This window comes from Balaenoptera borealis, assembly GCF_965194805.1.
Source record: "Balaenoptera borealis genome assembly, chromosome: 3".
NCBI classification, from domain to species: domain Eukaryota; kingdom Metazoa; phylum Chordata; class Mammalia; order Artiodactyla; family Balaenopteridae; genus Balaenoptera; species Balaenoptera borealis.
The window spans coordinates 60,034,603-60,056,928 of NC_138866.1; the positions used below are offsets into that span (position 1 = coordinate 60,034,603).

The 22,326-nt window shown below is 37.0% G+C and overlaps 1 long non-coding RNA gene across 4 annotated transcripts in view; it reads right to left on the reverse strand.

The window, feature by feature from the left end:
* Positions 1 to 22,326, reverse strand: part of LOC309625126 — a 47,919-nt gene that overhangs the window by 14,249 nt on the left and 11,344 nt on the right. For 2 of the 4 annotated variants that reach the window (XR_014242330.1, XR_014242333.1), the window contains exon 1: positions 680 to 13,908. The exons of 1 other annotated variant lie outside the window; for it this stretch is intronic. This is a non-coding gene — a long non-coding RNA (uncharacterized lncRNA). Of the gene's footprint in view, positions 1 to 679; positions 13,909 to 22,326 lie in introns of those variants that run through there. One more of the 4 variants, XR_014242332.1, reaches the window with a different exon arrangement.

Below are 22,326 nucleotides of genomic sequence, written 5' to 3' on the forward strand. Positions count from 1 at the left end.
AATAAAAATCTTGCTTTGATTTTCCTCCTTGCCTAATTTTTCAACACATTCTAACTGATTTTAGCATACTTTGTTTTCATTTTAGGAGAGTTATTTTAGTCCCGTCTTTTATTTGACTTCATACTTCATTCTTTTCCTCCCTTTTCATTTTCCTGATTGAAACTTGATATATTCAAAGCAGGAAATGAATAAGAATAGCCTTCCAGGTTATTTCCTGAAGATAAAACTCAGCTTCAAATCCAAGGAAAATAAAACTGAATTTCAATACCTAATTAAGGATTCTGAATAACAGAACGATTTGAAAAAATTTTTTTTTATCAAGTGTTTTACAATGCCTAATTATTCTTCAAGATTTGGTATCTGGCGACTCAACTAATGCTCTGTACTCTTCAGATCACTGAGTGACTTTTGCATTTTATCAACTGAAGATTGATAAAGGTTTTGAGCATTGTAATTTTTCTACAGCACTGCACTTTGGATTACGGGAACAGCACTATTTGTTTTGCCATGGGTTTCAAAACTTATCTTTCTTTTATTTTAATGAGGCGACACACATCTTCAAGCTGTCATGCTACTAAGCCTAGGTCAGCAGGCCACTGCTGGCTTTCCCTCCCTGGTCCTCAACTCCTCCCCATCCCCCATTCTCCCTCTCAGCTCCCTGGCAACCTCCTTCACTTACTCACAAAGCAGGGATTCAATATGCAGTGCTTTGATATTGGTTAAAGACCGTAACTTCTTGCTGTTGAAGACCACAATATTTAGCTTGTTCACACAGTGACATCAGGCTTCCTAAGGTCTTGCAGACTCCATGGGATGAAAGGGGGCAGCGGCAAGGAATATTAAGAGCCCTTATCCACAACCACTCAATGAAAAGGGTACATTCTTAAGGAAAAAAATGCTTCCTCTTCAAAGGGTTATGGGGTAACAGATAAAACACAGAATTAAAGGCTTGGAAGGATGGGGGATGGCAGAATGGAGAAAGGAACCAACCCTGAGAAGCTAGTCAATCTAACATGGTTCGGGAACATATACTATCTCCAATCCTTTTCTAAGTTCTATACCTTCTGGTCAAGAAGGGTTATATATCAATTTAACATAGTTATTTTCAAATAAAATTTTCTTTCCTGGCCTTAGGAATTATTGTCAACATGATTTCAGGGCCAAAATACTAAAATTATTGAAAAATATTAACATCTAGTTTGTTTTGTTTTATTCTAAAAAATATTGGACTAAGACAAGTTAGAAGTGTCTGAACATTACTGAAACATGAGATAATGCTTCAATATGTCTTAGACATTTTGAAACTGGTGCTTCTGAAATTATCTAGAGATTGAGTTGCCATCAGGCAAAATAAAAAGTCCAGGGCTATTTTATCCTCCAAGTGCAGAATTGTTTCACAACAGAAAAAAGGAATGTGGTGTGATTTGTATACTTAACAGAGAAGGCACATGTCAAATTGCTTTACCAAATTCTGGAAAATAAGAACCGTGTTCTATTTTTTTTTTTCCTCTTGCTAGGGTCTGGGAGAAATAGGTTCTGATTCATTCATTTATTCATTAATTCATTCAAAGAACCTTTGCCCAAATTATAGCTGCCTACCCAGTAATGCTTGTTGAGCAAGTGAAAGAATCAAGAATTATTTTATCATCTGAAAAATTCTTGGTAAATTTGGTAAAGGGCTTGGTAAAACACATTGCTGGGCCCTTCTCGTCGCTAAGTTTGAGAGGAGGCCAAGAATTTGCATTTCTAATAGTTCCCAAGGCACTGATACTGCTGCTCTGGGGAATCATACTTTGAGAACACTAGTCAACGCCACCAATGTTTGTTATACAGATTTTGTTTGAATTGGTGGAGGCATTTACTTGCTGTAACTGAATTTTAAAAAAACCAAAAAAAGTGTGGTTGTTTCTCCCAAAAGAAAAATGTCTATCCTTCTCCAGATAACAGTGGGGAGTAATCAGTCAAGTAGAACAATTCTTGTTAGCCTTTTAGGTTACCTGCTGTGGTAACACTTCACTGCAGGGGCTTCCCCAAATTTGGCAGATGCATTGGGATCTAGCTCAGGTGATGGATATAGGTGGAAAGGTCAGTGCCTTCAAGGCAGGAAGCTCTTGGGGAAATGAGAGTTCTGTGAATTTAAAGAAGTACTGTTAGATGAGAGCTGAGGGTTACTCTTCCCTAGTTTGCTGTTTTTTCACAATCTCTCTCACAGTCATTTTGTATTTCCCTTTCTTGTTGCTACCAGCATTCTCACTTAAATCTTAAACACTTAAACTTAAAATCTTTGCCTGGATAGTTGACTTCTCGATAAATACTCATAAAGAGGTAAATTTGTCTCTCCTCGTCCCTTCATGTTAGTCTTGGGCAAGTTCAACTCCTAACCTGCTTTTCTTCTCACTTTACATGTTCTTCCTGGGGCATCTCACTTCCTAAAGCAGCATCTAACATCTACAAGGTCCAGCACGCCAAGTCCACTTTCTCTGGCACAAATTCATTCTAATTTCAGGTAACTTTTAAACAATTTCATTTAGATGTCTCATATACATCTCAGCTGGTCAGCGGAAACCCCGTTGGTTGGCTGCCTAGATGTTTCCCAGGGTGGAATGGGGTGAATTTATCATAGTTCAGGTCCAGGCCTCAGCCTTTCAGGTTCATGAACCTGATCTTGTCTAATGCTCTAATGTCAGCTATAGATAGGGGAACTGAATGATTCCAGTAAGTTTACAAGAAACATTAAATTCCCAATTTTCTAATTTATAATACAAATAAAAATTTTCATATGGATCAGTGTATCTGCAAAAACACCCCCCCCCTTTCTCTCTCTTTCTCTCTCTGTCTCTTTCTCCAGATATCAATAAAAGAGGCCACATGATAAGCAGAACTAGAGCTCTGACCTCACTGGAGATATTATATCCAGGCCAAGAGAGACCACATCTATGCCCCTTTGAGGGGCTACTTCTCTAATAGTATGTTAGTTGCCATCTCCATATTCTGTCTTTCTTATCAATGGAAAGTGCTGAACACACATCACCACCTCTACTGTGACAAATTATCTTCTAAAGTTATCCTGTTTCAGACTGGCACAGGGAGTTGTTAGACTATCCCAGAGCAATTATATATATATGCTAACATAGCTTGACCTTGTCTGTACTTTACAACTCTGGTTGAGAAAATGTTACATCTAGCATATATCTAACTAATCTTATTCATGAAGTGTTACTTTACACATTGACTCTCAGGTTCTGGGGCATCCTTGTCTTACCCTTGTATTTTCTATCTTGGTTAATGGAATCAACATGTACTGTCACTTAGAATCTCAGAGTCATCCTTTTGACTTCTTCTGTTCCCCTGGCTACCACATTAAATCAAACACCTGCAAAACCTCCTAACTCTCTTCCTTTTTCCAACCTTTCCAATCCATTCTCAATACTGCTGACAGTGTCAAACACAGCCTGCCATTTCCTTATTCAAAGCTTTCAATGACCTCCTATATTTTTAAACTTCTTAGTATGAAATACAAGCTATTCTTCATCTGAATTCTATAGACTTCTTCAGCCTCATCTCCACCACTTATCCAGATGTGCATCCCATGCTCCAGCCATACTAAATTACTGTCAGTTCCCTGAATTGCCATAATCTTTCACCCATGCTTCTGTACCTGTGTTCACCCAGTCTGGAATACTCAGCCTCCCACTTTCTTTTTAAATCATGACAGAGTAGAGTCAATTACTTATGCAGAGCCCTTTTATTTATTTCTGTTTTATTTGCTTATTGAGGCAGATACCACATTATTTTTATTTTTATAACTATGTAATAAATTCTACTTTCCTCTTTGCTCTTCATTTAAAAATGGTTCCTCAGACTTCAGACTATACTCCAAAGCTACAGTAATCAAGACAGTATAGTACTGGCACAAAAACAGAAATATAGATCAATGGAACAAGAAAGAAAGCCCAGAGATAAACCCACGCACATATGGTCACCTTATCTTTGATAAAGGAGGTAAGAATATACAATGGAGAAAAGACAGCCTCTTCAATAAGTGGTGCTGGGAATACTGGACAGCTACATGTAAAAGAATTAAATTAGAACACTCCCTAACACCATACACAAAAATAAACTTAAAATGGATTAAAGACCTAAATGTAAGGCCAGACGCTATCAAACTCTTAGAGGAAAACATAGGCAGAACACTCTATGACATAAATCACAGCAAGATCCTTTTTGACCCACCTCCTAGAGAAATGGAAATAAAAATAAAAATAAACAAATGGGACCTAATGAAACTTAAAAGCTTTTCAACAGTAAAGGAAACCATAAACAAGATGAAAAGACAACCCTCATAATGGGAGAAAATATTTGCAAATGAAGCAACTGACAAAGGATTAATCTCCAAAATTTACAAGTAGCTCATGTAGCTCAATATCAAAAAAACAAACAACCCAATCCAAAAATGGGCAGAAGACCTAAATAGACATTTCTCCAAAGAAGATATACAGATTGCCAACAAACACATGAAAGGATGCTCAACATCACTAATCATTAGAGAAATGCAAATCAAAACTACAATGAGGTATCACCTCACACCGGTCAGAATGGCCATCATCAAAAAATCTACAAACAATAAATGCTGGAGAGCGTGTGGAGAAAAGGGAACCCTCTTGCAGTGTTGGTGGGAATGTAAATTGATACAGCCACTATGGAGAACAGTATGGAGGTTCCTTAAAAAACTAAAAATAGAACTACCATATGACCTAGCAATCCCACTACTGGGCATATACCCTGAGAAAACTATAATTCAAAAAGAGTCATGTACCACAATGTTCATTGCAGCTCTATTTACAATAGCCAGGACATGGAAGCAACCTAAGTGTCCATCGACAGATGAATGGATAAAGAAGATGTGGCACATATATAGAATGGAATATTACTCAGCCATAAAAAGAAATGAAATTGAGTTATTTGTAGTGAGGTGGATGGATCTAGAGACTGTCATACAGAATGAGGGAAGTCAGAAAGAGAAAAACAAATACCTTATGCTATCACATATATATGGATTCCAAGAAAAGAAAAAAACTGGTTCTGAAGAACCTAGGGGCAGGACAGTAATAAAGACACAGACACAGAGAATGGACTTGAGGACACGGGGAGTGGGAAGAGTAAGCTGGGACGAAGTGAGAGAGTGGAATGGACATATATACACTACCAAATGTAAAATAGATAGCTAGTGGGAAGCAGCCACATAGCACAGGGAGATCAGCTCGGTGCTTTGTGACCATGGATAGGGAGAGTGGAAGGGAAACACAAGAGGGAGGAGATATGGGGATATATATATACATATAGCTGATTCACTTTGTTATAAAGCACAAACTAACACACCAGTGGAAAGCAATTATACTCCAATAAAGATGTAAATAAATAAATAAATAATGGGTAAAAAAAATGGTTCCTTAGTTATTCATTAGTGTTTATTTTTATAAATATATTTTATAATTGTTTCTGGCTTCCTCAATAATCTTTATGAAACTTTTATTAAAATAACATCAAAATGGTAGACTTATCCTTTAAATGTTAAGTCATCTCATTCATACGCATAATTTACCTCTCCACTAATTCACATTTTTTTTTATATTGTTTAATAAAGTTTTTAAAAGTTCTCCATAAAGGTCTTTTATTCTTCGTGTTACTCTCCAAAAATTTTATACCTTTTTTGTTGCTACTATTTCATTTATATTTTAATTTACAGTTGGTTATTGTTGATAGAGGGAAACATGGTGGATTTTTTAAGTTGATATTTTATTCAATAAACTTGCTAAACTATTAACTAATAAGTTATCTATTGGTTTTGTTGGTTTTCTATGTGGATGGTCATACGTTTGCAAATAATAATGGTTTTGTCATTTTCCTTCAAGTGTCCTTTCCTTTTTTATACCGAATTGCTACACTATGTTGAAGTTTTGTGGAGACACCAAGTACCCTTGTCTTGTTCCCAAACTTAAAGGCAATGTGTCTAATATTTTTTTGTTGTAAAATTTACTGTAGGCTTTGGTTTAGAGGTCTTGTTAAATTAAGGAATTTCTCTTCAATTTTTCACTTTTGAGATTTTCTTCTCTTAGTCTCAAGTATTAAATTTTATCAAGTGCCTTTTCTACCTTGTTTTCTATATTGAGATACATTTAGTAAATGAAATTGATAAATTTCCCTCATGTTGAATCATCCTTGCATTCCTGAGATAACTCCTCTTAATTATACTGTGTTATTTTTAACATCCTATCAAATTCAGTTAGCAATAATTTATTTAGAATTCTCATATATGTTAATAAGTGAAATAGACTTATGGATTTAAAAAATTTTTATACTATCCTTATCTAATTTGGAAGTCAAGGTTATACTAGTCTCATAAAATGCTTGAGCGTCTTTCTCTTTTTTTAATTATCTGAAACAACTTAAAAAATATAAGGATCATCTGTCCCTTGAATGTTTAATGGAAATCATCTGCAAAACTTTCTTGGTTAAACGTATCTCTTTCTTCTTTCCTTCCTTCCTTTCTTTCCTTTTTCTTTTAAGAGTTGGCAACATCTTTGAATATTATTTCAAAACCTTTAATAATTACTAATCTATTCTTCAACTTTTATAATTTATTCTCATGCTAATTTTGGCATCTTTCCTTTTTCAGAAAAAGTACTTTATGTGCTCATATCTACTGAGGAATAGCACTATATCATATTCTCTCTTATTATATTTAATTCTACATTATCAATTCTGTAATATTTGTATCTGTGTTACTATATAATTGTAGCATGAACAGTGTTTATTATTAAATGGTCTTAAAGCATTTTTTTAGTTTCTCGTATTCCAACCATTGGATATGCCCTAATTTATTTAACCAGTCTGGTAGCAGATTGTATTTCCCAGAGGTAACCACAATCTATGTCCCATCCCACATGCTCTTGACACTCCTTCCTTTAAGAGACTAGGGTGACCCAATGGGTAGGGCTGGAATCTTCCACATTTTTCCTCAAAGGATTTCCTTTAGTAAAAGATACTCCCAAATTTGGCAGCCGTCTGCTTCATATTTGGGGTTCCCTACTTCCATATCCTATCTCTATGGCAATGTTAAGACTAAAAAATAGACAATGAAAACCTGATTTATCAATGTATCTCAGTGGCTGTTGCAGCAGAGGTCACAGAATAGAACCCAAATCAATGGACTAATTTTCTACTATCAGTGTCCTCTTTCAGGGCATAGTGGTTCCTGATTTCTTGCACCCAAACCAGTTCTCTGGCTTTTGATTTCTAAGAAGGAACTTTTCACCTAATGTTTGTCATGAACATTAACCTTATAAAATGCTTAAGCAGCTTTTCCTTTTTTTAATAATGTCTCTCTCCTTTTTGATATTTTGCTTCTCATCTGTAAAAGAATGTTAAACTGTAGGTATGTACTTCAGAAATTGTGAGGAGAGGTACAGTCTCATTTAGGAGTTTTATGGTCTTAGATTCCTATAACAAAGAGTATAATCTCTCATGCAGGATGCACTTAAAAGGGTTCTCATCTGAGGCAAGGAAAAGTTCCTTGAAATAAAAATTAGAGGATATGAACACTTTGGAAACTCTTATATAATTGTCCTTATAAAAGGCTGCTTCTATTACACGTCCTATCTAAAGGTCTAATTTTCCCAGAGACAGGTATTTAGAGCTGAGCATAATTATTTTAAGATGGGCCATGCTGCCATTTTTTCAAGAGATAAAAGCATAAAAAATCCTGCACAGAAAAAAATCTCCAGTTCAAAAGATGAAAGCTAATTTTGTTCATCCCATTGTTACACATTATTTTGTTATAAAGAATTTAAAGAAACAATCGAGATACTGTTTAATACTCATGTAAATTTGGACCTATATCATAAATAAATGCAGACTCTAGTGACTTTGAAAACAATGTACTTTAAAAGTGATATGATAGTTAAAGACAATATTCCAGAATGATTATTCAAGAAACAATTGTCTAATAAGAGTTGCAGTTATAGAATTCACACCAGCACATGCTTAGATTGACGAGTTACCGTAGTCCTAACCATCTAGTGAAAAAGTTTATTTCTTAAGGATATTCTTAACTCTTTCCAAAGTTACTTTGTTCCAAGATTTGTAATTTTCTTAATATCATATTAGAATCTTTGTCGTCATCATTAGCCAATGTGTTTATTCAGTCGTTGTTTGAATAGCTTTGATCTGAAAGTACCAAGATAAGCTTCCTGGAGACTTAACCTTCTCTCCTTAAAAAAAAAAAAAAAACTTTCCAGTAAACATTGAGAGTTGTTTTGGAGCATGATCCAACTGCTTTCCTCTCACGTACTCTGTGCTTTAATGACTCATAACACTCAAATAAACTGAAATTTAAACAGGAAAGTTTTATGAATTTAGAATAGTCTAGTCAGAGATCATAGGCAAATCTAAAATCATTACACATTCTGCATTTATTCTAATTTCTGCCCTGGTTTCCCATGAAATGAGAGGAAATGGATATGGATATGTGAATTTATTTTTCCTTTCTAAAGCATCTGCTCTAACTGGGTCAATGACAGGGTTACACCTGTTAAAATGGTGGGTTGATCATATGCATTAGCTTTCATTCCATCCTCAAATCCGAGTAACACAACAATAAAAGGATTTTTAAAATAGCATAACAAGGACAAAGATAATTGGCGAGAACGCAGTGGTGGCAAATTATGGGAGACTGGAAAGCAGATGGACTAGAAAGTTAAATCTTAAATTGGCAGTGGGTATTTGAAGAGCAACTTAATTTTATGCAGAAGAATTCTCAAAAGATTCAAATTAATGATACCACTAACCTCTGGGGGAAGGTTGGGGCTGAAAATTAAATTATAACTGTTAGTCTTTTTTAAAAAGACAGTCTCAAGTCCTCTCCCCTTCCCTGTGAATCTGGATGACAGCTCCTCCTCATTCCAGGAGTTTTAATCTCTGCAAAGTTAAAATATACTGTCTCCAGACTTGAAAGACTATACATTAAGATAGGGGATGAGCAGCCAGACATTTGCCCTCCAGGTAGGAGATTAGAAGCACCTTCTGTGAGGGCTCTAACTAGTCTAGTCCAGAGGAAAGAATATCAAATCCTGACTGACACTGGAGGTTCTACTGTAGAAAGGCCCTCAGATAGCAAGTCACATACTTACGCACACAGCTTTCAATACACTGTTTAGTTCATTCCTCCTAAATCCAAAAGAGCAGAACGGATACCTATAATATTCAGAGAATAGGTTTTAGAAGCCAAAGTTGGGGACAAAGAAGATTCTAAAAGTAAGCAAGAAGAAAAAACAGGTTTCATAAGAAGGATTAAGAAGAAGAATGTCTTGGATATCACAAAGACAACAGGAATGTAGAAAACAATTGAGTAATGCCTCACAATACTAAGGGAACATTATTTTCTTCCTAAAACTCCAGACCCAACAGATACCCACTAAATGCAAGAGTAAGCCAAAGTCATTGTCAGACATGCAGAGTCTCCCTGGAGGATGTGCTCCATAAAAATAAGGGAATAAACAAGAGAGAGACACAGACAGAGAGAAAGACACATACAGACAGAGAGACAGACACAGGTTCCAGGAGGCCAGAAAATAGCACAAGAGAGATACAATGGTGAAAGCAGTTCCCAAGACTGCAGAGCTCTAGCAGACTCAGAGATGCATCAAACTATGTTGGGGAACATTTAGACTCTAAGAGACCTCTTCAACAAGGAAAGGCTAGGACAACAGGGTACTTAATGAACAAAGAGCAGAGTTAATAATATGGGAAACGAGTGCAGGGTATACTTGAACTCTCTGTACTATCCTTGCAACTTTTTTGTGAATCTGAGGTGGAAGAGCCAAGTTCAGGACATTGGTCCACCAGAGACCTCCCGGCCCCATGTAATATCAGATGGAGACAGCTCTCCCAGAGATCTCCATCTCAACCCTAAGACCCAGCTCCACTCGACGACCAGCAAGCTATAGTGCTGGACACCCTATGCCAAACAACTAGCAGGACAGGAAAACAACCCTGCCATTAGCAGAGAGGCTGCCTAAAATCATAATAAGGTCACAGACACTCCAAAACACACCACCGGACGTGGTCCTGCCCAACAGAGAGACAAGATCCAGCCTCATCCACCAGAACACAGGCACCAGTCCCCTCCGCCTGGAAGCCTACACAACCCACTGAACCAACTTTAACCACTGGGGGCAGACACCAAAAACAACAGGAACTACGAACCTGCAGCCTGCGAAAAGGAGACCCCAAACACAGTAAGTTAAGCAAAATGAGAAGACAGAAACATAGCAGTTGAAGGAGCAAGGTAAAAACCCACCAGACCAAACAAATGAAGAGGAAATAGGCAGTCTACCTGAAAAAGAATTCAGAGTAATGATAGTAAAGATGATCCAAAATCTTGGAAATAGAATGGAGAAAATACAAGAAATGTTTAACAAGGACCTAGAAAAACTAAAGAGCAAACAAACAATGATGAAAAGCATAATAAATGAAATTAAAAATTCTCTAGAAGGAATCAATAGCAGAATAACTGAGGCAGAAAACGGATAAGTGACCTGGAACATAAAATAGTAAGAATAACTACCACAGAGCAGAATACAGAATGAAAAGAATGGAGGACAGTCTCAGAGACCTCTGGGACAACATTAAATACACCAACATTCGAATTATAGGGATCCCAGAAGAAGAAGAGAATAAAGAGGGACTGAGAAAATATTTGAAAAGATTATAGTTGAAAACTTCCCTAACATGGGAAAGAAAATAGTCAATAAGGTACATGAAGCACAGAGAGTCCCATACAGGATAAATCCATAGAGAAACACGCCAAGACCCATATTAATCAAACAATCAGAAATTAAATACAAAGAAAAAGTATTAAAAGCAGCAAGGAGAAGCAACAAATAACATACAAGGGAATCCCCATAAGGTTAACAGCTGATCTTTCAGCAGAAACTCTGGAAGCCAGAAGGGAGTGGCAGGACATATTTAAAGTGATGAAAGGGAAAAAACTACAACCAAGATTACTCTACCCAGTAAGGATCTCATTCAGATTCGACAGAGAAATTAAAACCTTTTCAGACAAGCAAAAGCTAAGAGAATTCAGCAGCACTAAACCAGCTTTACCACAAATGCTAAAGGAACTTCTCTAGGCAGCAAACACAAGAGAAGGAAAAGACCTACAATAACAAACCCAAAACAATTAAGAAAATGGTAATAGGAACATACATATCAATAACTACCTTAAATGTAAATGGATTGAATGCTCCAACCAAAAGACATAGACTGGCAGAATGGATACAAAACAAGACCTGTATATATGCTGTCTACAAGAGACCCACATCAGACCTAGGGACACATACAGACTGAAAGTGAGGGGATGGAAAAAGATATTCCATGCAAGTGGAAATCAAAAGAAACCTGGAGTAGCAATTCTCATATCAGACAAAATAGACTTTAAAATAAAGACTATTACAAGAGACAAAGAAGGACACTACATAATGATCAAGGAATCAATCCAAGAAGAAGGTATAACAATTGTAAATATTTATGCACCCAACATAGGATCACCTCAATATATAAGGAAAATGGTAACAGCCGTAAAAAGGGAAATTGACAGTAACACAATCATAGTAGGGGACATTAACACCCCACTTTCACAAATGGACAGATCATCTGCAATGAAAATAAATAAGGAAACACAAGCTTTGAATGATACATTAAACAAGATGGACTTAACTGATATTTATAGGACATTCCATCCAAAAACAAGAGAATACACTTTCTTCTCAAGTGCTCATGGAACATTCTCCAGGATAGATCATATTTGGGGTCACATATCAAGCCTTGGTAAATTTAAGAAAACTGAAATTGTATCAAGTATCTTTTCTGACCACAATGCTATGAGACTAGATATCAATTACAGGAAAAAATCTATAAAAAATAGAAACACATGGAAGCTAAACAGTACTCTACTGAATAACCAAGAGATCACTGAAGAAATCGAAGAGGAAATCAAAATATACCTAGAAACAAATGACAAAGAAATCATGACGACCCAAAACCTATGGGATGCAGCAAAAGCAGTTCTAAGAGGGAAGTTTATAGCAGTACAATCCTACCTCAAGAAACAAGAAAAATCTCAAATAAACAACCTAACCTTACACCTAAATCAATTAGAGAAAGAAGAACAAAAAACCTCAATGTTAGCAGAAGGGAAGAAAACATAAAGATCAGATCAGAAGTAAATGAAAAAGAAATGAAGGAAACAGTAGCAAGGATCAATAAAACTAAAAGCTGGTTCTTTGAGAAGATAAACAAAATTGATAAACCATTAGCCAGACTCATCAAGAAAAAAGGGAGAAGACTCAAATCAATAGAATTAGAAATGAAAAAGGAGAAGAAACAAATGACACTGCAGAAATACAAAGGATCATGAGAGATTACTACAAGCAACTGTATGCCAACAAAATGGACAACCTGGAAGCAATGGACAAATTCTTAGAAAAGCACAATGTTCTGAGACTGACCCAGGAAGAAATAGAAAATCTAAACAGACCAATCACAAGCACTGATATTGAAAGTATGATTAAAAATCTTCCAACAAACAAAAGCCCAGGAACAGATGGCTTCACAGGCGAATTCTATCAAACATTTAGAGAAAAGATAACACCTATCCTTCTCAAACTCTTCCAAAATATAGCAGAGGGAGGAACACTCCCAAACTCATTCTACGAGGCCACCATCACCCTGATACCAAAACTAGACAAAAACGTCACAAAAAAAGAAAACTACAGGCCAATATCACTGATGAACATAGATGCAATAATCCTCAACAAAATACTAGCAAAGAGAATCCAACAGCATATTAAAAGGATCATACACCATGATCAACTGGGGTTTATCCCAGGAATGCAAGGATTCTTCAATATATGCAAATCAATCAATGTGATAAGCCATATTAACAAATTAAAGGAGAAAATCCATATGATCATCTCAATAGATTCAGAAAAAGCTGTTGACAAAATTCAACACCAATTTATGATAAAAACCCTCCAGAAAGTAGGCATGGAGGGAACTTACCTCAACATAATAAAGGACATATATTGACAAACCCACAGGCAACATTGTTCTCAATGGTGAAAAACTGAAACCATTTCCACTAAGATCAGGAACAAGACAAAGTTGCCCACTCTCACCACTATTATTCAACATAGTTTTGGAAGTTTTAGCCACAACAATCAGAGAAGAAAAAGATATAAAAGGAATCCAAATCAGAAAAGAAGAAATAAAACTCACTGATTGCAGATAACATGATACTATACATAGAGTATCCTAAAGATGCTACCAGAAAACTACTGGAGCTAATCAATGAAATTGGTAAAGTAGCAGGATACAAAATTAATGCACAGAAATCTCTTGCAATCCTATATACTAATGATGAAAAATCTGAAAGAGAAATTAAGGAAACACTCCCATTTACCACTGCAACAAAATGAATAAAATACCTAGGAATAAATCTACCGAAGGAGACAAAAGACCTGTATGCAGAAAACTATAAGACACTGATGAAAGAAATTAAAGATGTTATAAACAGATGAAGAGATATACCATGTTCTTGGATTGGAAGAAACAACACTGTGAAAATGACTATACTACCCAAAGCAATCTACAGATTCAATGCAATCCCTATCAAACTACCAATGGCATTTTTCACAGAACTGGAACAAAAAATTTCACAATTTGTACAGAAACACAGAAGACCCTGAATAGCCAATGCAATCTTGAGAAAGAAAAACGGAGCTGGAGGAATCAGGCTCCCTGACTTCAGACTATACTACAAAGCTACATGTAATCAAGACAGTATGGTATTGGCACAAAAACAGAAATATAGATCAATGGAACAGGATAGAAAGCCCAGAAATAAACCCACACACATATGGTCACCTTATCTTTGATAAAGGAGGCAAGCATATACAGTGGAGAAAAGACAGCCTCTTCAATAAGTGGTGCCCAGAATACTGGACAGCTCAAGTAAAAGAATGGAATTAGAACACTCCCTAACACCATACACAAAAATAAACTCAAAATGGATTAGAGACCTAAATGTAAAGCCAGACACTATAAAACTCTTAGAGGAAAACATGGGCAGAACACTCTATGACATAAATCACAGCAACATCCTTTTTGACCCATCTCCTTGAGAAATGGAAATAAAAACAAAAATGAACAAATGGGACCTAATGAAACTTAAAAGCTTTTGCACAGCAAAGGAAACCATAAACAAGACGAAAGGACAACCCTCAGAATGGGAGAAAATATTTGCAAGTGAAGCAACTGACAAAGGATCAATCTCCAAAATATACAAGCAGCTCAATATCAAAAAAACAAACAACCCAATCCAAAAATGGGCAGAAGACTTACATAGACATTTCTCCAGAGAGGATATACAGATGGCTAACAAACACATGAAAGGATGCTCAACATCATTAATCATTAGAGAAATGCAAATCAAAACTACAATGAGGTATCACCTCACACCAGTCAGAATGGCCATCATCAAAAAATCTACAAACAATAAATCCTGGAGAGGTTGTGGAGAAAAGGGAACCCTCTTGCACTGTTGTGGGAATGTAAATTGATACAGCCACTATGGAGAACAGTATGGAGGTTCCTTAAAAAACTAAAAATAGAACTACCATATGACCCAGCAATCCCACTACTGGGCATATACCCTGAGAAAACCATAATTCAAAAAGAGTCATGTACCACAATGTTCATTGCAGCTCTATTTACAATAGCCAGGACATGGAAGCAACCTAAGTGTCCATCGACAGATGAATGGATAAAGAAGATGTGGCACATATATAGAATGGAATATTACTCAGCCATAAAAAGAAATGAAATTGAGTTATTTGTAGTGAGGTGGATGGATCTAGAGACTGTCATACAGAATGAGGGAAGTCAGAAAGAGAAAAACAAATACCTTATGCTATCACATATATATGGATTCCAAGAAAAGAAAAAAATGGTTCTGAAGAACGTAGGGGCAGGACAGGAATAAAGACGCAGACGTAGAGAATGGACTCGAGGACATAGGGAGGGGGAAGGGTAAGCTGGGACGAAGTGAGAGAGTGGCATGGATATATATACACTACCAAATGTAAAATGGCTAGTGGGAAGCAGCCTCATAGCGTAGGGAGAGCAGCTCGGTGCTGTGTCCACCTAAAGGGGTGGGATAGGGAGGGTGGGAGGGAGACGCAAGAGGCAGGAGATATGGGGATATATGTATACATATAGCTCATTCACTTTGTTATACAGCAGCAACTAACACCCCATTGTAACGCAATTATACTCCCATAAAGATGTTAAAAAAAAAAATGAACCACATTGGCAGAGGAGAGTTAGGACAGTATGCACGTATGTAGTTGGTGGTGGTTGAAGAAGAGTTAAGCCTTCATTTTTCTTCAGTCTCAAATCAGAATATCAAGAAGTTAAAATATAAACATATTACTTAAAGATATGGAGGTCAATATGAAAATACAAAGATGTGGGAAGTGGGATGTGGGAAATAGGGATCAGTGGTCAGAGGAGTGCTATCTTAGTAACAAGTCTTGCTTCACTGTTTGACACTAAGTCATATGCATGTATTACTTGATAAAAATAGAAAATAGATTTAAAAGAAAAAGGCGTGGTCCACATATATTATCCAGATTTTCCAATGCAATTTTAATGTCCAATGATCTTTCCCATTCCCCCTCCATATTCCCTTGTTAAATCATAGCTATGATGCTTCAATTAATAATTTGATTTGGAAAACAGCCACTCTAAGAGGAGAAACACACCCAACAGTTCTGTGTAATTTGCATATTTATTATTTGGATATAAATAACACTACTGAAATTATGTCCAAAAGTATTATTCTATGTCCTGAGGTTAAAGAAAATTGTTTATTTTTTACACCAAGTACTTACTTCCATTTTCTAAAAGTGCATGTTATATCATGTCCCATTTTGTAAAAGCAAGGTAAAGTACAAATTAAAGAAGTTTTAATGTATCTTCTTTATTTAATCAGATAGTCCGGGATACATGACATAACTTGTGTTTATACTTTTCCAAATACTTGCAAATATAAATATTCTAAAAATACTTGAAGATGGATCAAGGAAATGTTTACAGTAACAATATTTATTCCGTAGCTATTGTGTCACCTTTTGACTATCATTAAATTATTTACATATGGCTAAAAGTGGGGATCTATTTATGCCATTTCTCCTTCATAAGCAGCAGGGCGTATAGTTGAATAGGTCCTACTCATCTTTAAAGTATCTATGATGCTTCTAGAAAGAATCAAGTCCTCATCTATATATATTGCACTTAGAATTTTTTCTCTGGTTGGTATAACTTGAATCTTTGTCACTTTTATGCCAGAAAATAAGATGTTTCTGTTGAAGTGCCATTTTTCTATGTCAGTAGGTTCCTTCATCTATTCAATGGGTCTGGTAACAATATGCATATGTCTCACATTGATTCAAATGTGTTTCAGTAGTTGTGCCCTTGAAGTGTTTTTGCATTATCTCCAACATGCCTGTCCCCCTTCAGTTCACACCACACTGCATCTGCCTTGATATCCTGCTGTCATCCATCCACCTCATATGACTAAACCAGCAAGACTGAATTGTAATGGGTGGATAGAAACTGGGTGGGATAAAATGGAGATGAATTTTAAGTCAAGATTAAATTTCATTCTAGGACTGCAAAGGAATCAATGGGTCTATGACCTTAAGATTTTTTGTTTAAACATCTACAAATGAACTACTTTGATTGAACTATAAATTGTGCATAAGCTTGTGGATAATTTTTGGAAATAAATTTTTATTCAAATGATAATTAACAAGAGGGTTTTGCAAATTAATTTATTTCTCCAAATTTTCTTTCCTTAATGAGAAATTTGACAATACCTGAAAAGAAATGCATCTAGACTATTTTCTAGACCTCTCAGAATACAATCATGCCCAAATGATTGTGGTTCCCTCTTACTGTTTCCTTTATTATTAAAGGAGAGATTTATCATGAATCTGGATCACATATAAAACAATCTCTGTCCGAAAGGTTCAGCTATTGAGAAAGGAATAAAGGTATTTAGTTTAGTCATCTTGTTCTAGGCCTATAGACTCATGAAATCATGTAAGAGATGGGAAAGAGTTAGGAGAAGCCTGCCTGAAGATCCAGTTTTGGATATAGCCTGCCAACCCCTTACCACTGCCTTTCCCCACATTCAGCCCAGATCTTTCCCTCCATACTCATCTTACACTCATCTATGTCTCATAGAGGAGCCCTCATTTTGTTCTGACCAAATTCTCCCATATTTAGAATGTTTTTCACTAATATTCACTAAAACTGGTAATCAAAAATAATAGCTATAACTTATTAGGTCCTGACTTATATGCATTATCTCATTTTATAACCCTATGTGTACTATTATTATCCTATTTTACAGTTGAGGAAATTGGGTCTTGAGAGATTAATCAAATTGTCCAAAGTCAGACCACAAGCTGGGGCCTGATTCAATGAATGTCAACACCTGTGCATTTAACTTCCATGTGCTAGGCCTCTGGTCATCCCAAGTCCGTACTCCTCACTCACACCACTGCTTGCTTATTGCCATTGTTCTCTGAGAGCCAGGTCAAAGCTCTGAAGAGATTTTATCTTTTGGGGAAGACTCTTCTCTTACCAGCATCTTCAGGGGGACTCTTTTGGTCTGATTGCCTAATCTCAATCTCCTCAATTTGAAGCTCTTCCTTTGACTTCCATGATACATTTTAATGGAATCTTGGCTTTCCTTCCCCTTTGACTTTTTTTTGCCTAGATTATCTTCCTTCTCCTTTTTGCTATCTGTAGGCATTCCCCTAGGTTTATCCTTAGCTCCCTTTCTCTGGTCACTACATTTTATTGCTTCCAGATGAAACTTACATAAGCACTGAAGACAGATCATTTCACATCTGATCTTCTAATATGTTTGCTATCTTTTTTGAGAATATTCAATTCTGCTATAAAAACCTCAAAACAAACAAGATGGATGAAATGCACAAGAAGTGTTAAGTATAGAGAGTAAGTTGGTAGCTTATGACATGCAGGGAAAACTCGTGGCATATGCTACATATGGGTAATGAGTAAACAAGTAGTTTGTGAGACATAGGCAGAATGCATACAAAGTTAGTCAGTAGCCTGTAACACATACTAACCATAGAGTTAAAGGAATTTATAATGGGACAAATGAGAGTGTTACGAATAGACAAAAAAGGATGAGTAAGCCAAGTTATAATCATGCCCCACCCACAGCTCCAGCAGAAGTACTGATATTCCTTTGGAAGCTTTTAGCATTTTATTTGAACCTCATGTTTGCTACCTTTCCTGCCATGTACACATCCTATTTCCACATCTAGACTGAAAGCTCCCAGAAGGCAGGCCCACTGACATATGCATCCTTTAATATGGGGGACATTTGGCATCCAGAGCTGCTGCCTAATACAGTTGAATAGATGATAGCATAACCTGGACACCTCGGCTAAAAGTTAACTCCTTCTCTTTTATTGTCATTTTCATAAAACTGTCCATCTGTGAAGTAATTGATATTTTAAAAATGATCATTTTATCAAGAGTTAATGTTTGCCAGTTTTCTCAGTAGTTAAATATGTGTATCACCCAGGTAGAAAGAGTTTCTTTTCCTTTTACTGAAAGTAAACAAGTAAATAAATAAAAATAATTTACACACACATATGCTGATGCATTATACATATACCTTATTTTGGATGTAATAATAATACATAACACAGAGGCAGTACAGTATAGCAGGAAAAAGCATTGACTCTGGAGTTCAGTGCCGGGTTTTGAGACCTGGATTTGTAACTTCCTATGTCTGCAACCTCGAGTAAGCTTATTTTTTACCTACCTTCCCCAGTGTCCTCATCTACTAATGCTGGGAAAATAGAAATGGTACCTAGTGCATAGGGCTATTGTAAGGAATAAATGAGCTAAAGCAGGCAAAAATTGCTTAGAATAGTGTCTGGCAAGTGGTAAGCTGTCAATACATCATAGCTCTTATTATAAGAGCTACAAATCCTACAAAGCCATTTTAAACAGACTTCTTTCTCTATACTCTGTGTGAATAACCTTCCAGCCAGAGCTGTTTGCCTTTCAAAACCAGATTCCAGTGTCACATCCTCCCTAGATAAGTGAATACATGCACACTATTATCAAGGCCAAGAAGAGCTGCAAATAATGCTGATGGTCATTAACTCTAATAATACTCCCTTTAAGTTTGTTTTTTCCTGTTGAGTTTATGAGCCATTTCACATTCACCACATCACTGGATTTTCACAACACCTCTGTAGCAAAAGCTGCCAGCTATTATTTCTCATTTTTGAAAAATAAGAAACTAAAGCACAAAGGGGTTAAAATGGCTTGCCTTTGGTTACCTGGAGGATGACCATGAACTCAGGGCATTGTAACTCCTGACCATGGACCTTCTTTCTGCCCAACACTGGTAGAGTGGGTTCTACTGACAGATCTTAAGAAGTGGAATAGCTTCAAGCCTACAATCCGTGTCCCCCACACTCTTTTTCTTTTCTTTCTAAAAGAAAAAGAAATACCTTATTGTTTGTTTTACTCAAGAATTTTGCTACTAGGGTCCTCCTTCCTTCAAGATGATCTTCAAGTTCTGAGAAAATGGAAAGTAGAACCTCCTCACAAAAACTGGTGTTTCCCTCATTCATATCATGCTGCTTTTAAGCCTAGTGGCTGCATAACAGGAATTTGAGCAGCACTTACTCAGAGATGCATTGTCTGGGTTTAACTCTTCTTTGCCACTTACCAGCTTCATGACCTTAAGAAAGTTACTTAACTTCCCTATGCCTCAGTTGCCCCATCTGTAAAATGGGGATAATGTATTACCTACCTCATAGGGTTCTTGTGATGATTGTAAGAAATAATATGTGGGCTTCCCTGGTGGCGCAGTGGTTGAGAATCTGCCTGCCAATGCAGGGGACACGGGTCCGAGCCCTGGTCTGGGAAGATCCCACATGCCGCGGAGCGACTAGGCCCGTGAGCCACAACTACTGAGCCTGCGCGTCTGGAGCCTGTGCTCCGCAACAAGAGAGGCCGCGATAATGAGAGGCGCGCGCACCGCGATGAAGAGTGGCCCCCGCTTGCCACAACTAGACAAAGCCCTCGCACAGAAACGAAGACCCAACACAGCCATAAATAAATAAATAAATAAAAATTTAAAAAAAAAAAAAGAAGAAATAATATGTGTAAGGTACTCAAAAGAGCACCTGACAAAATAGATATGTGCTCCTGTTATTATTATGTGTGAGAAAATAGTCTTTAATTCTTTCTCCTTTTGGCTGGTATTGCTCCAGCTATCTAATGTAAGAGCTGTCATTGTGTGAACCAAAACAACCAGATCCTATAATGCTCAAATGCTAAACCAGTGCACTGCTTTGCACCTCTCACCTCAGATCTTTGACTCCCCCAGAGCTGCTCTCCCTCACATACCTTGAATTAAAATATCCGTGATCTCATATTGCCCCAAAACCTATCTCGACAACTCTATTTCCTGACTTTTACCCTCATCGCCATGATCACCCTCCAGTTTTACCTAAGGAATATGTTGCTGTAGCAACACTCACCACCCACAGACAACAGTCAAATTTCATTTCTCAGATACAACTATTAGAAAATAAATGGTCCATGTAACAGTCTTTGTGGTTTGTTTCCCTGTTCATTTGTGAAATCTCCTACCTGTTTGAGGCATTCATAAATGTAATAAAATACCCTTTTAAACATTTGAGCAATAATTTGTTAATTCAACCAAAACACTATTCAGGTTCTCAATGTTTTAAAAGTAGCTTTCTCTCAACATAAAGTAAAACAAAACAAAGCAAACAAACAAAAAAAAGCACAGTCATAAGCTACTTCAGTCCTAGATTTTGTTTAGTCAGACTGCTTCTTATTTTGTAACAGAAACATGAAATGAATTGTAACATATTATTTGCTGAAAAGAATTCTGCCTCTTTTATTTTTACACCCCAGGGCAAAAATGATTTATTTAACTGTTTCAGAAACAAGAAGAGGATGGAGAATTTCTACCTCTCTTCAATAGCCTCCCCACCAAATCCATTCTTATTCCCCCAATCTAAGACAAAGTAATAACACATGGTATGTGTACCAGCAGTGGCCAACACCACACATCTCTAAGATACTTTTCCAGGTGCATAGTCAGACAAAACCCAGTCCAGGCCCCAACACTGGGCTGTCACGTGTCAGTAGCAACCCTGTTCAAATCCTTTCCCACTCTCCAGCCTTCTTAGGATGATTCCTTAGTAAGTGATGATTGCAGTTGAGTCTGCCCAACTGTGGAGGCCTGGGAATGGAGGTAAGGAGGAAACATTGCTCTATCAATGCCATCTCTCCATCCTGTTGGGAGATAGAGCAGCAGATGAATAAGCAGAACCCCACCCCCACCCTTCCCTTTATTCTCCCACTTTTCCCTATCTCACAACCTCCTCCAATTCTCCTCTCCTATCTCTGATAATACCCCAAACTGATGATTATTAATCATAACCAAAACAGCATTTGACAAGAATATATATAGATATAATATCACCCGAAATTTAAGAAAAGAGTAAAGCTAAGAAAGATTTAGGACAATGCTCTTATAAGAACTTTTTAGAATAAAACTCTCAGGAATTTTGATCACGTGCCATTAAAAATCAGTGTATAGGGGCTTCCCTAGTGGCGCAATGGTTAAGAATCCACCTGCCAGAGAGATTGATTCAAGATGGCAGAGTAGAAGGATGTGCACACACCCCCTCTTGTGAGAGCACCGTAATCACAACTAACTGCTGAACAGTCATCAACAGGAAGACACTGGAACTCAGCAAAAAATATACCCCACATCCAAAGACAAAGGAGAAGCCACAATGAGATGGTAGGAGGGGTGCAATCACAATTAAATCAAATCCCATAACTGCTGGGTGGGTGACGCACAAACTGGAGAACAATTATACCACAGAAGTCCACCCACTGGAGTGAAGGTTCTGAGCCCCACGTCAGGCTTCCCAACCTGGGGGTCTGGTAATGGGAGAAGGAATTCCCAGAGAATCAGACTTTTAAGGCTAGCAGGATTTGATTGCAGGACTTCGACAGGACTGGGGGAAACAGAGACCCCACTTTTGGAGGGCACACACAAAGTAGTGTGCGCACTAGGACCCAGGGGAAGGAGCAGTG